At 35.8% G+C, this 11,646-nt stretch overlaps 1 protein-coding gene across 1 annotated transcript in view; it reads right to left on the bottom strand.

The window, feature by feature from the left end:
- The window catches only part of ADGRL2 (adhesion G protein-coupled receptor L2), a 176,118-nt gene extending 167,507 nt beyond the window's left edge, over positions 1-8,611 (bottom strand). Inside the window, exon 1 of the mRNA XM_088060095.1 lies at positions 8,597-8,611. The gene's annotated coding sequence lies outside the window, so the exon portion shown is untranslated. The remainder of the gene's footprint in view (positions 1-8,596) is intronic.
- Between the last annotated feature and the right edge of the window lie 3,035 nt (positions 8,612-11,646).

Below are 11,646 nucleotides of genomic sequence, written 5' to 3' on the forward strand. Positions count from 1 at the left end.
TCACAACTGGAAAGAATATTATTGTTTAAAACAAGATTTATCTATGGGTGGAGATCAAGTTGTGTTGTTTTGACACTAAACACTGAAGTTTCTAAAAAGAGTCAAAATGAGGTTAGATCTGTCAGATATAAGCAATGCAGGAGGAATACCCTGTGTGTGAATATTGAAGGTCTGTTTCAGAGATTCTGAAAATCAGAAGCTAGGCCTATAAAGATGTATGGATTCAATGTTAGCTAGAAATGGGCTATTTCCAAATTGTGATCTGTGACGCTGAGGTCAAAAATGTAGGTCATTTAGCATTGTAATTAATTTTTCACAGGGAAGGGTGACATAGCAAGGAAGTATATGCATCTATTTAATAGGGACTTCTCATGAGAATTTTTTAAATTACTTCAACTACTCTTTGCATATTGCACCCCAAAAATCAAATGGATTTTATGAACATAGAAGTAATGAACCAGACACTTATTTTACAAAGTACCTGGAATATAATATTATTTTGTGTATTATTTTATTAATTTGCTATTTTACATAATGCATTGAAGATAATATAGACTCAATGTTATATATTAAGTCATACTACAATATATGTATTTATATTTATCTTTACCTCTGATGAAATGTTTAATATTATTAATCCTTTCATTTTAATTATATATAATTAACCATCATTAAAACAGGAGCATTACCTTTTAATAAAAATTTAATCATACATTTACTCAAGCACGGGATCAAAACGCTACACAAGGATGACATGTCTTGAAAGCGATTGAATGAATTCAATTTATTTGGTCACTCGCTCGTCCAATGCACTTAGAGATTGCCATCTGTGCTTCACTCAAGGGATCTCCAAGGGTAAGCTCCCACACTCCTACACTCTGTTAGACGTGGGATTGCAGCGTTAGACACTTGTACAGATGGAGCTGCAAGCCCAGTGCTCAGGCTGGGGTTCCAGCAGTGCCCCCTGACAGCTCCTGCATGTGGCCCTGGCAGGGATCCTTGCACTGCACCCTGGGTGCTGGGATGGAGCGCTGGTAGAGCTCCTGACCCAGGCAGATGTGTGCACATAGCTCATCTAAGGAAGGATAAGGATCACTATGCATTGTTTTTCTAGGGGATCTGGCAATGCCAACTGGAATGAAAAAATGGTAGGAGAAAGATATTTCATCCTGCATTGAGGCTGAAGTGCATATAACGGGAGAAATTTTGTGGTTTCCTCTGAACTTTCTAGGAGATTTTTCTGTTAACACAATTACCCAGACATGAGGCATCGGGCTGACAACAAGGGATTGGCAAACAACATAATTAATTCAACTTTACATTGTGTCTAGGGAAGAATTAGTATTTGAGAATTGTTTTGTTCCTTCCTGAAAAAATGAGGAGGGATATGGAATAAATTATTGGTAAAAATGAATGGCACCAGGACATCAGAACTTCATACTTTTCACCCATAACTTAACATATCCCCTCTTCTGCAAACACACAGGTCTAGGTCAGAAAACTTCTGCTGAACCAAGACCATATCCACAGCCCTACAAATACTTATTCCCAACAACAACATTAACTTAGAAATCACCAATATAGGGAAATGTGTCATTTTGTATTAAAATTAGTAGGGAGTTTTGGAGAAGTTTTTAATTGTTTTGATAAATTCATACTAACTCACTGAGGCCCAGATTGTGGAATTGTATTTGCAGCAAGTTGGTCTTCAAGAAGCCCTGTGTGATTAACTTGGAAGGCTGGAGGTAAAAACTGCAGATGAGAATGCCATATGTCTGAGACAAAGCACCTGAAAGGAAAACTCATGTTTTAATGACAGAGCATGGGATGGCCATTATAGGAATATATTGTATTGATAAAGAGGGAAAACACCTGGTCAACAAAGGTTTTGCAATATTTTTTCCTATTAGTTATTTTAAAGTCATATTAAGCTGTCAGAAGACTTTGGTTCATTATGAACACTCTGTTTCTAAAAGATGCTCAGTGAGTCTGGATGCACTTAGGATAATTTATTTTCCAATCAACTCTGAGTTGCCCAGGCTTACTTCTATTGAAGTTCACTTTTATTTTTCCGAAGATAATTAAATCAAGTTTAATTTTTTTTCAAAAAGAAACTCAGTTAGGCTTAATTGTCAATTTTCTTCAAACAATTATTGCATGACAAAATTTTTAATAAATTAACACCCAATAAATTTTGTGATTCCTTATATTAAAGCTCACTCTAAAAACATTTATTTATCTGGTGAAATTACTCAACAACTCAGCATAAGTGGGAAGTTCAAAACTGTGTTTATATTACTTCTTAACCTTTCTAATAAGGTTTAAAGTGATCTTATCCAAAAATACATTTAAATCAAAAAGGGGACTGTGTTTTAAAAGTTTCTATGTCCGGAAGGCTTCATACATATGAAAATACTAACTAAAATTACAATGGACCCTTTTTTATTTGTATTTTGCAGGAGTGCTTCATATTAATATCGACATGGGTAAGACACTTCAACAAACTTGAGAATGATAACAAGGCCATTTTGAAATGGCTCTTTTGTTGAGCAATGAAGGTGTGAAGAGAAGAGCAGATTTGCACTATTCAGTTCCTGCTATTCCGATCACTCTCTATTGCATAAGATTCCAGTCAGAAAGTTTCAGTGTCTCAAATCTACAGACCTCCCATTTTCAGAAAATGCCAGAATAACTATTCTATTCTATTCTATTCTATTCTATTCTATTCTATTCTATTCTATTCTATTCTATTCTATTCTATTCTATTCTATTCTATTCTATTCTATTCTATTCTATTCTATTATCTATAGATAGTAAAAACATGTAGAACTTTCCACCTTGTGACAAGACTTTTTTACTTATGAGAACCTGTCTTCATCGAAGAGCTGCTGTCTTCATTATTTAATTTCTTTGTGGAGTTCACAGTTAACATGATCCCCTTGAGTTCTTTAATATGTTTCAGAGCACAGGACACCTGCTGACTTCTTTAATAACGAGTTGTCCTCCGTTGGCTTATATGTGGAAACCGTTCAGCTGAGGCAAGTAAAGAATAACCTTAGACATTAAGACTGATTCCATTAAAAAATAAAATAAAACTGTGTCCAGGCCCCACACCCAAAGTCCCTAAAAGATATTTGCAAAGGCTTTTCACAGCATGGAATTCAGGTGGATTTTTTTTTTTTTTTTAAATTGAATTCTGTTCTGTGTAAGTGCAGCTCAGTGGAATTCAATTTCCGTGTAGGTTTCCAGGAAACAAATACATGCTACGTATTTTCATTGCTAATGTCTTGGATTTCGCTTTTTAAGTATCATTTAGATTTGACTGTGGACAGAGTTGCTAATGTTTACCTTAACATACAGCTCTGTGACTCATTGGAGAAGGGACTCTTTAAAAAAGAATTGGCTAAAGCACAGAAGTTTAACAATGAATAAATTCCAAGGCTTTGTATTGTATTAATAAGGGTCAAATTCTACTTCTTTGTGCAAATCCTATGAATTCAATGGAAAATCTCCATATTCCCAATCCAACGTATATTTTTTTTTGTCCCACTTTAAAATATCTTCCCTACTAGAAGCCTCTTTTGCACTTTGTTAGAATTATGGGGTTAGACTGTTACAGATGATTCAGGGAAGCCCTACACTCTTAGTCCTGTAGTTTTTATGGGAAATAACCCCGCTAAGATCAATGAGCTGTGCTTCTGAGTGGATGGTAACTATAACAAAGAAATCAGACTTTGACCAATTACTTTATCTTAATTGGTCTTATTCTGCACTTATTCACATTTCTCCCATAATTCTTTCCCCTCTGCTGAAGAACATTATTTCACCACAACCCACAGAACTCAGGTGATGAATAGAAAGCATCGCACAAATGAAAACTATTCTCAGCTACCATTAACTCACTCAGAGTTCTTCAACAGAATATTTAGAAAATGCTTTTTTATTTTACAACTATAAAGAAAACTGTTGACTGATAAGGCAAACTGTTAAAACAATTAACTGGTTTAGGGTTTTTATGTTAACCCTTTATTTTAATCAAAGAAATACTTTGAACCAGCAGTTCAGCTTTGTTAATTATTTTATATTACAATCAATAAATTAAGCAACCTTTATCCACCCTTGGTGTTATGTGAAGGATGCTGGTCTGATGAAGGCACATGTGCTCCCACCTCAGATTCTGTCTGAGGACTTAATCCAAACCCGTATTAGAAAACTGACTCTGCTTGGTTTTAAATCTGCTTCCCTTTTCTTTAAGACGAAATGTCTGAATTTAGTATATTGACTACTATATATAGTCTATATTATCATTATGCCCATGTGTCTATGTTCTATATTATTTTTTATCTATTACCTGCTTGTATTATATTGTCAAAAAATCTTTAGGTGTTGGATGAATAGAATTATTATTTTGCAATTGAGTATTTTTAATAGATAAGTTTGTTGATGTCTGTATAAGGTTTATTAATACTTTTGTTAGTTTTGTCAGGAATTTAGGATATGGTAGAGATATACATCTTTTTAAAATCCATCTTGTAACAACTTGTGCACATAACCTCTTTTCAATTTCTGCTTACGAGTAATCATTTTTATATGTGTTTAAATCACATTTCAATTTTCTGTAGACACATTTCTTACTACATAAGGTATGCAATTGCTAGTTTTGTAAATATGTTTTCATTATTACTTTGTAGAACCGAGACAAAACAACAGCTACTCTGCAGGATGATAGCAATGACTACCAAAGGATTCAAATCAGGACAGACTGGAGAGCACACAGAGCAAATGGCAAACCTATCCCAAAGAACTTCTGTAGCACTACCTCCTTCTGAAATTACAGAACTTTTACTTTTCAGCCTTGGTGGGGGTTGAATGTCATGGGAATGGGGGGAGAGCACCAAACCCCACAGAAACCTCCAAGCTGAAGTCCAGCAAACCACCACCACCACCATTTCAGTGCGTGATGCAAGAATAGATCTAGGGGGCCACTGCGCCCTGAACCTGCCTGCAAGTAGAATCCACCAGAGATATGCTGGATGAATTTAGGTCTGGCACACGTCAGGCAAAAATGATTGTGAATACATCCTGCCTAGGGACTTGTGTGGGATTCAGGCCTGGTTTCAGGCCCAGCAAGGAGGTGCAGGCAATGAGGGTGTGCCCAGACCGTGGGCAGGGAAGGCTCCTTGCCCCTCTGTGCCATTCCCTCAGGCAGCTGCATCAGGGCAGCCTCGGAGGAAGGCCACACCCTCCAAATATGTTTTGTCACATTTCATCTTCTTTTTACTTTACTGTAATTCTGGTTCTATATGGTGTGGCTAAGCTGGTCACACACAGATAAAATGAGACACTTCTTTTTTTACTTCAACTCATGTCTCTTCTTCCCGTGCAAAATACAAGTATTTTGTAGCACATGAGGAAAAATGTTTATGTAGTGTCTAAGTCAGTCTAAATAAAATGTTAAAGGTGACAGTTGCTTTAACATTACCGATCATTACTTACAAAACTATATTTTAAAATTGTGAAAACAAACGCTTTGACCTTGTGAGTTATGGAAATATTTAAAAAACAAATCTGCTCTGCTTTTTTTGGCTAATAGTTGTGATTTGCATAGTGGAACCTTGAATGTAGTCATAAATAGCTACAGAATCCATCTTGGCATAATGCCCAGCAATGTTAGGGTGCCAGACAAAAAACCGGGTCAACCACTTACCAAGTAAGTCATTCTGTCTCAACAAGGTGATGTCTAACAAAGAAGCTACAAGGCTGAAGACAGCTAACATATTCTGCTGCTGTTCAGAAAGACAAGGACTTTCCATTTATCAGGATAATCTACTACTCGTAGTCAGTACACCAAGTGAACTCCCTCTTGTAAAGAAGAGAAAAGCCCATCAATTGTTTTTGCTAATTAAGATGAATATTATTCCTGTGAAATGAACCAAAAAGTTCTGTATAACCAGAATCCCAATAGAGATCTATAATCTCAAAGAATAATTGCGGAGTTTTAATTGAGAAGAAAGTGAGAACTATTTTTTTGTCTTCTTCAGCTTTTAGCTGCAGCTGTCTTCTGTGTGTGTTAGTGGGTCTCTTATGTTCTCAGTTAATCTGACATGACTTTCCATATATTAAAATTTGTGGAATTAAAAATTTATGATGAAATGTTTATATATTTGATGAAATGCTACCACAAAACGGCACATATTTAGAAATAATTTGAGATAACAGATCATTTATTAACATATATAAAAAAGTCCATTTTTAGATTAAAATCTAGATCTTATGACTGTTCATAGTAATGTGCATTTAATCTTTATACATTAAGCAGAGGTAGAGTTAGAAATGAGAAGGCAACTGTATTTTCTTAAAGTGATATTAATTATATATTCAACAATTTATTTTATTCTGTGATATTTATATTGGTTTTAAGATTAGAGAAAGCCTTGCTGTGTTAAAAGGAAGTAATGTGACGAAGCTCAGCTTCCCATTCCTTAAACAAAAGATACCCAACTTGAAAATATATTTATACTTGAAAATAATATTTATATAAAGAAAATCCATAATCAACAGAGTAACCTTGGACTTCTGATCAGGTCAGAGAAAATTCATTGAGGCACACATGGTTATACGTATAAAAATAAATTCTACTCAAAATAATCTATTAATGTCCTTGTGGAAGAAACCCTTAAAGTCCAAGCTTTTGTCCTATCTGCTCCACTTATAGTGAAAAAACACATTTGGCCTCAAAATAAAAATAAATATAATTTCACTTAATATGCAAATTTACAGTTAAAAAATTACCTCAGATCAGGATACTGGCTGAATACATTTGTTTTCATGAAAAAATGAAATGCTGTGTCTCTCTTCTTCCCTTCCCCCAAGCCTTCTTCACAAAATCAGCCTTAGGCTAAAATGGTTTTAAGTAGACTAAAGCTGTGGTAAACACTTACCTTTGACAATATTTTTGTCTAATGAACATTGCAGAGAAGGGTGTATGCAGTGCAAGTGTCTGTCTGTGGCTGCAACCTACGTACAATCCTTGTGCCAAGGGCCCACTGCTAACAGGCAAACACACACAATAGAGGCAGGCCCTTTGATGGTTTAATCCCAAACATACTTAACTGTCACATAGTTAATCTTTTAGATTAAAAATGACTCTTGAGTTCTTCTTGAACATTTTTATGTTTGTGGATGAAAGAGGTTAAATGTAGTTCTCATGCCTGTTTGGACTGTTCTTTTATTTTTCTTTTTTTACGTACCCCCCACCCCTAGCTTAACATGACTTTTCCCTTTCTTTAATCACAGATATGCCCCTGAAGGATCTGCAGGCATGATAGTTCTGAAATATCCCATTCTTTCCCTCCTAGCAGGCAGGTAAAAGTGCATTACAGACCCTGCCAAAGCACACCTCATTGCTGTTATCAGAGGGGCAGAGCTACAGGTCTAACCCAAGTGCATCAAAACAGCTTCACCTGCAGGTTTTACTTACCTAGGAAAAAAGAAAACTAACACTCAGTGTTGATCAGAAATAATTCCTAAAGGTCATCACAGAAATTGTGTTTTGCTATTAGTTTTCTTGAACACTGGCAATTTTGATACTGCTTCTATCAGATATAACAAAAAATCAGTCCCACATATTTTAAATCATCATTTTAAGCTCTGATGCATTAAATTTTGGGATTAATCTCCTTTTTTTCAAGGAGTCTTGAGTTCTTTTTGGGATAAGATGGAAGATCTTTCAAGGGTAACACTAAGAATCACATTTTATGTCAGAACTTGTGCTCCAATGAGATATTTCTCAAGTCATATTTCTTTCCACTTTAGCTTCCACAGTAGTTTCACTTCATGATGGTTTTATGTTGATTTCAGACTACAATTTTTATGCAGTGGGAATGGATATTTTTTGTAAAGTGAATCCCCAAGACCTGTTGGAAAAGATTTCTCCTTAGCAAAGTACTCACAGGATTCAGTAGTTTAAAAGTGTTATTCTAGGATGACCTTTACACATACAATATGATGAATTTTTCTTTTGATTTGATTTTAAAAATGTTATGATCAAGGGGCAAAATAAATACTGACTTCTTCATCCAAAAAAAAAAAAAAATGAAAGATGAAACCATCTTTTTAAAACATCATGATAGCATGCAGAAGTGATGTCTATGTTTGCAAACTACATATTTTTAAATTCACACATACAGCAAAGCTCTAGTGAAACATAAATAAAGATCAATTTTATACAGTCCAAATAGTAACACATTATGAAAGTCACCCCTTTTCAGCCTAAAGAGAGGCAGTTATGTTTAAGGGAATTTATACATTACAAATAGTTGCTATTGAAAATAGTTGACCATTCTGTGACCATCAGCATTTCTAACAAGGATGTTAAATACTCCCATATTTTCTTTTGAATAATTAGCATAATGTTCTGCAAATCTCTTCTAGGTAGTTTACAGGATTTGAATATTCAAATATTTTCATCTGTATAAGCCATATAATTATGAAATTGAACAGTACAGTTTATTTCTCAAGCAATTTGGCAGTCCTTTCTCACAAGAGTTTACCTTCTGCTCTGTGTTATCAGAAACAGAAAAAGCTTTTTGCTTACCATTCTGGAAAAGATGGAATCCATCATTCTGCCATAAAGACCCTAGAAAGCAAAGAAAGTGTTATTAGTTATTATATTCTTATCTGCAGGGATTCCAACTGCCAAACAGTGCACCAGCATCAAAAAAAAAAAAAAAAAAAAAAGAGAAGAAAATACATGTTCAAATCATAGATCAGTAGTTTAATGCAGTTTCAAATATGTATTACATGTACTTAGCAGGTACTGGATTAGAAAAAAACCACAAGTTATTGTGCATATCTGTATTTAGAACTGCATGCCAGCTGGAATTTATCTGCATAGTGTTCACAAAATCCAGACACAGGATCTTGGCATCCAACTTGTGACTGTATTTTTAAAAATAAAACCACGGGCTTGCTGTCACTCTGCTATGGAGTAGGAGAAAACATGAGCATACAGGGTTATGATCAGAAGAGACAATTATCAATGACATGTTAAAGGCTTTCTTCCTAACTCACTGAGAAATCTTTATTAGTATTGAGGAAATTCCATTAGTATTAAAACAATTGATCAGCCTTTACATTTTGCTTCAGAATAATATTGCTCACGAGTTCTAGGTTTGCAGCGGTCAGACTGGGGTCCTGAGGAAGTACGGAGTACAGCCCACACCTCATCAGCATGCTTTAACCGTGGTGTGGAAATGAAAGAATGGATACTAGTTAACTCTCTTCACTTCCTTCTTTTCTATGATCCCTTTCAGTCTGTTTTATACCTGACATCATGGCTATTCTGTCTCCTTTAGAAAGAAATGAATCACTGCTACCATTCCCTGTACTAAAGGCTGAGCAGAGAGAGGGAGTGATCCCTTTCACTGAGTACCTACACAGAGACTTCTCTGTGATTTCATGTGCTATACCTACCAATTGTGCACTTTGAGAATAAAAAGTTTTCAGAATAATAGGCTAAATTCTGTGATCATTTCTCACACAGAATACAACTTTACTCCTGCTGTAATGGCCAGACTTAGGTACAGAATCTGCCTCCATATATAGTTTTCTGAGGTAAAACAGTTTCGTGCCAAAGTAGGAAGAACACTTAAAACCCACTTATTATTCTTAACTGTTTTCACTCTTTGAGAAAATTAAACATGCAAGGGAGAGAATTAAGGAACTTAATGAAATATTATGTTGAGAAAATGTTACTAGAACCAGGAGATGCAGTCAAAAGCCACTTAGAAAAATAAAAAAATAAAAAAATAAAATAAAAAAAAAGTTGAGGGCTAAGTAGGACTGTTTTACTTTTCCTTTAAAGAGGAAAAGTAAAAACTGGAATAAATGACAAATCAATTCCAGGTTCTCACCGTGACACATGTACCAGTGGATGAACTATAGGTATTTCAAGGCAAGGGAGACTCCAGATAAGGAAGAATTCCACAGAACGGTGAAGAAGTTATTTCCGTTCAAGGAGTTTACCTTGGGCAAAAAGGGACTTTCCAGGGTGTGCAGTGCTGCAGAAATTCAGACTTAATCTAGGTTGCACGCAGCACAAAATAGGGAGCCTGGCTAAAGCTCATGTAAATTAGAACAATCCCTGAGGGCTGCTCTATTTCACTGAGGATTCATTGGCCTGTAGCAGCCTTGACTCTCAGCATCTACAGAGGTGGTGTAAAAAGTCACTTCTGCTCCATTCTTCATGGGCTACACCCTCTTCAAAGTGCCTCATATCAGATTAACACGGGATCTTTCTCTTGCCCCCTTTAACAAATGCAGGAAAATAGGATCCCTCTCAGCCAAATAAATAATATTTCATGTAAGCTCAAAATGAATCCTTTGGCCATCTGTTTCAGTGGAGCCAAGTTTCCCAGAAAGCACTGGCTTCTGTGTGCTTCCCAGAGATCCCTGCTCCTCAGCCCTCTGAGTCTGAGTGAGGTACACATCTATCAACTGCCTGTTCGGGACCCTTACTAAAAAAATCCCTTCATTTCAGTAATAGAAGTAATAGTTCCCTTTCCTCCACATAGCTTTTAAGTCCCCTTGCCACAAAGCTGTGATTTCTTTTTTTTTCCAAAGCTATTTGTAAACCAATAAAATGTCACTACTTCATAAATGAACAAAAGTTCCCAATGACTTCCAAAGGAATTATATTCGCAAAAGATTTTGTCTGTAGTTCTTAACTGCTTAATTATTAAGTTTCTAGAATGTGACTTAAGAGTGTTGTAAGCTATGAACTAAAAACTCCACCTATCAGCCAGGCATGCAATCCACCAGGCTGATACACGAGTTTCACACCAGTGTCCTCCTGAAGGCATCGCAGCAGTGTTTGTGCTTAAAGTGTATGTTTTCATGTTCTACTAAATCATGGTTTAAGTACACAGATGGTTTCAGATGAGCAGAGCAGGTGAAATTGAGCTTAGTGTAATGGCTAATGTATGAACTCTTTGGACAGAAATAATTTTGATTAACAAGTTATTTGCTGCTATGTAGAATACAGAATTATTAGTTTAGAAGTGAGTCAAGGCTTCTCCTGGCTTTTGTTCTCACTTTCTGAAATAAATAACTATCTGGGTGTGTGTATGATCACCCAGCTCTCAAATTTAAAGACATGCTAACAAGTCTTTGATTTCCTTTCTCAAAAATCAGATTTGTCTATTTAAGTTATAACTGTTTGAAGTGCCTCTGACACTGGCATTACAAATGTCAAAAAGAAAAAAAAAAAAATCAGCCCTGTAGCTCCCGTTTGCTCACTCCAGTTTCTGGAGCATTAAGCAAACCTGCCCATTTCTGATCACGGGCTCCTGAAGAGGGCAGCACGTTCTAGATATTATTGAACCGTAAGCTCTGAGGTGACAGCCTGGGCTTTACTGTACTGCACACGGAGGGTGAATAAAACTTTCTGGATATTCTGTGTATATGCTTCCCACAGTACAGTAAGTCAGCAAAAGTCCTAGGCTTTTGACCAAGGTCAAAACTGTATTTGATTATTAAAGAGAGCATTCAAATTAGGTACCTGAAGCAAAGTATTTTAAAAGAGAGCAACAAAATACCAGCAAGGAGAACTTCCACAAGGAGTATGTTTTATCTTTAACACTGTAG

The sequence above is a fragment of the Pseudopodoces humilis genome, chromosome 10 (genome assembly GCF_049639895.1).
Source record: "Pseudopodoces humilis isolate 2021_Gansu_Grassland_sample_001 chromosome 10, ASM4963989v1, whole genome shotgun sequence".
Classification (NCBI taxonomy): Eukaryota; Metazoa; Chordata; class Aves; order Passeriformes; family Paridae; genus Pseudopodoces; species Pseudopodoces humilis.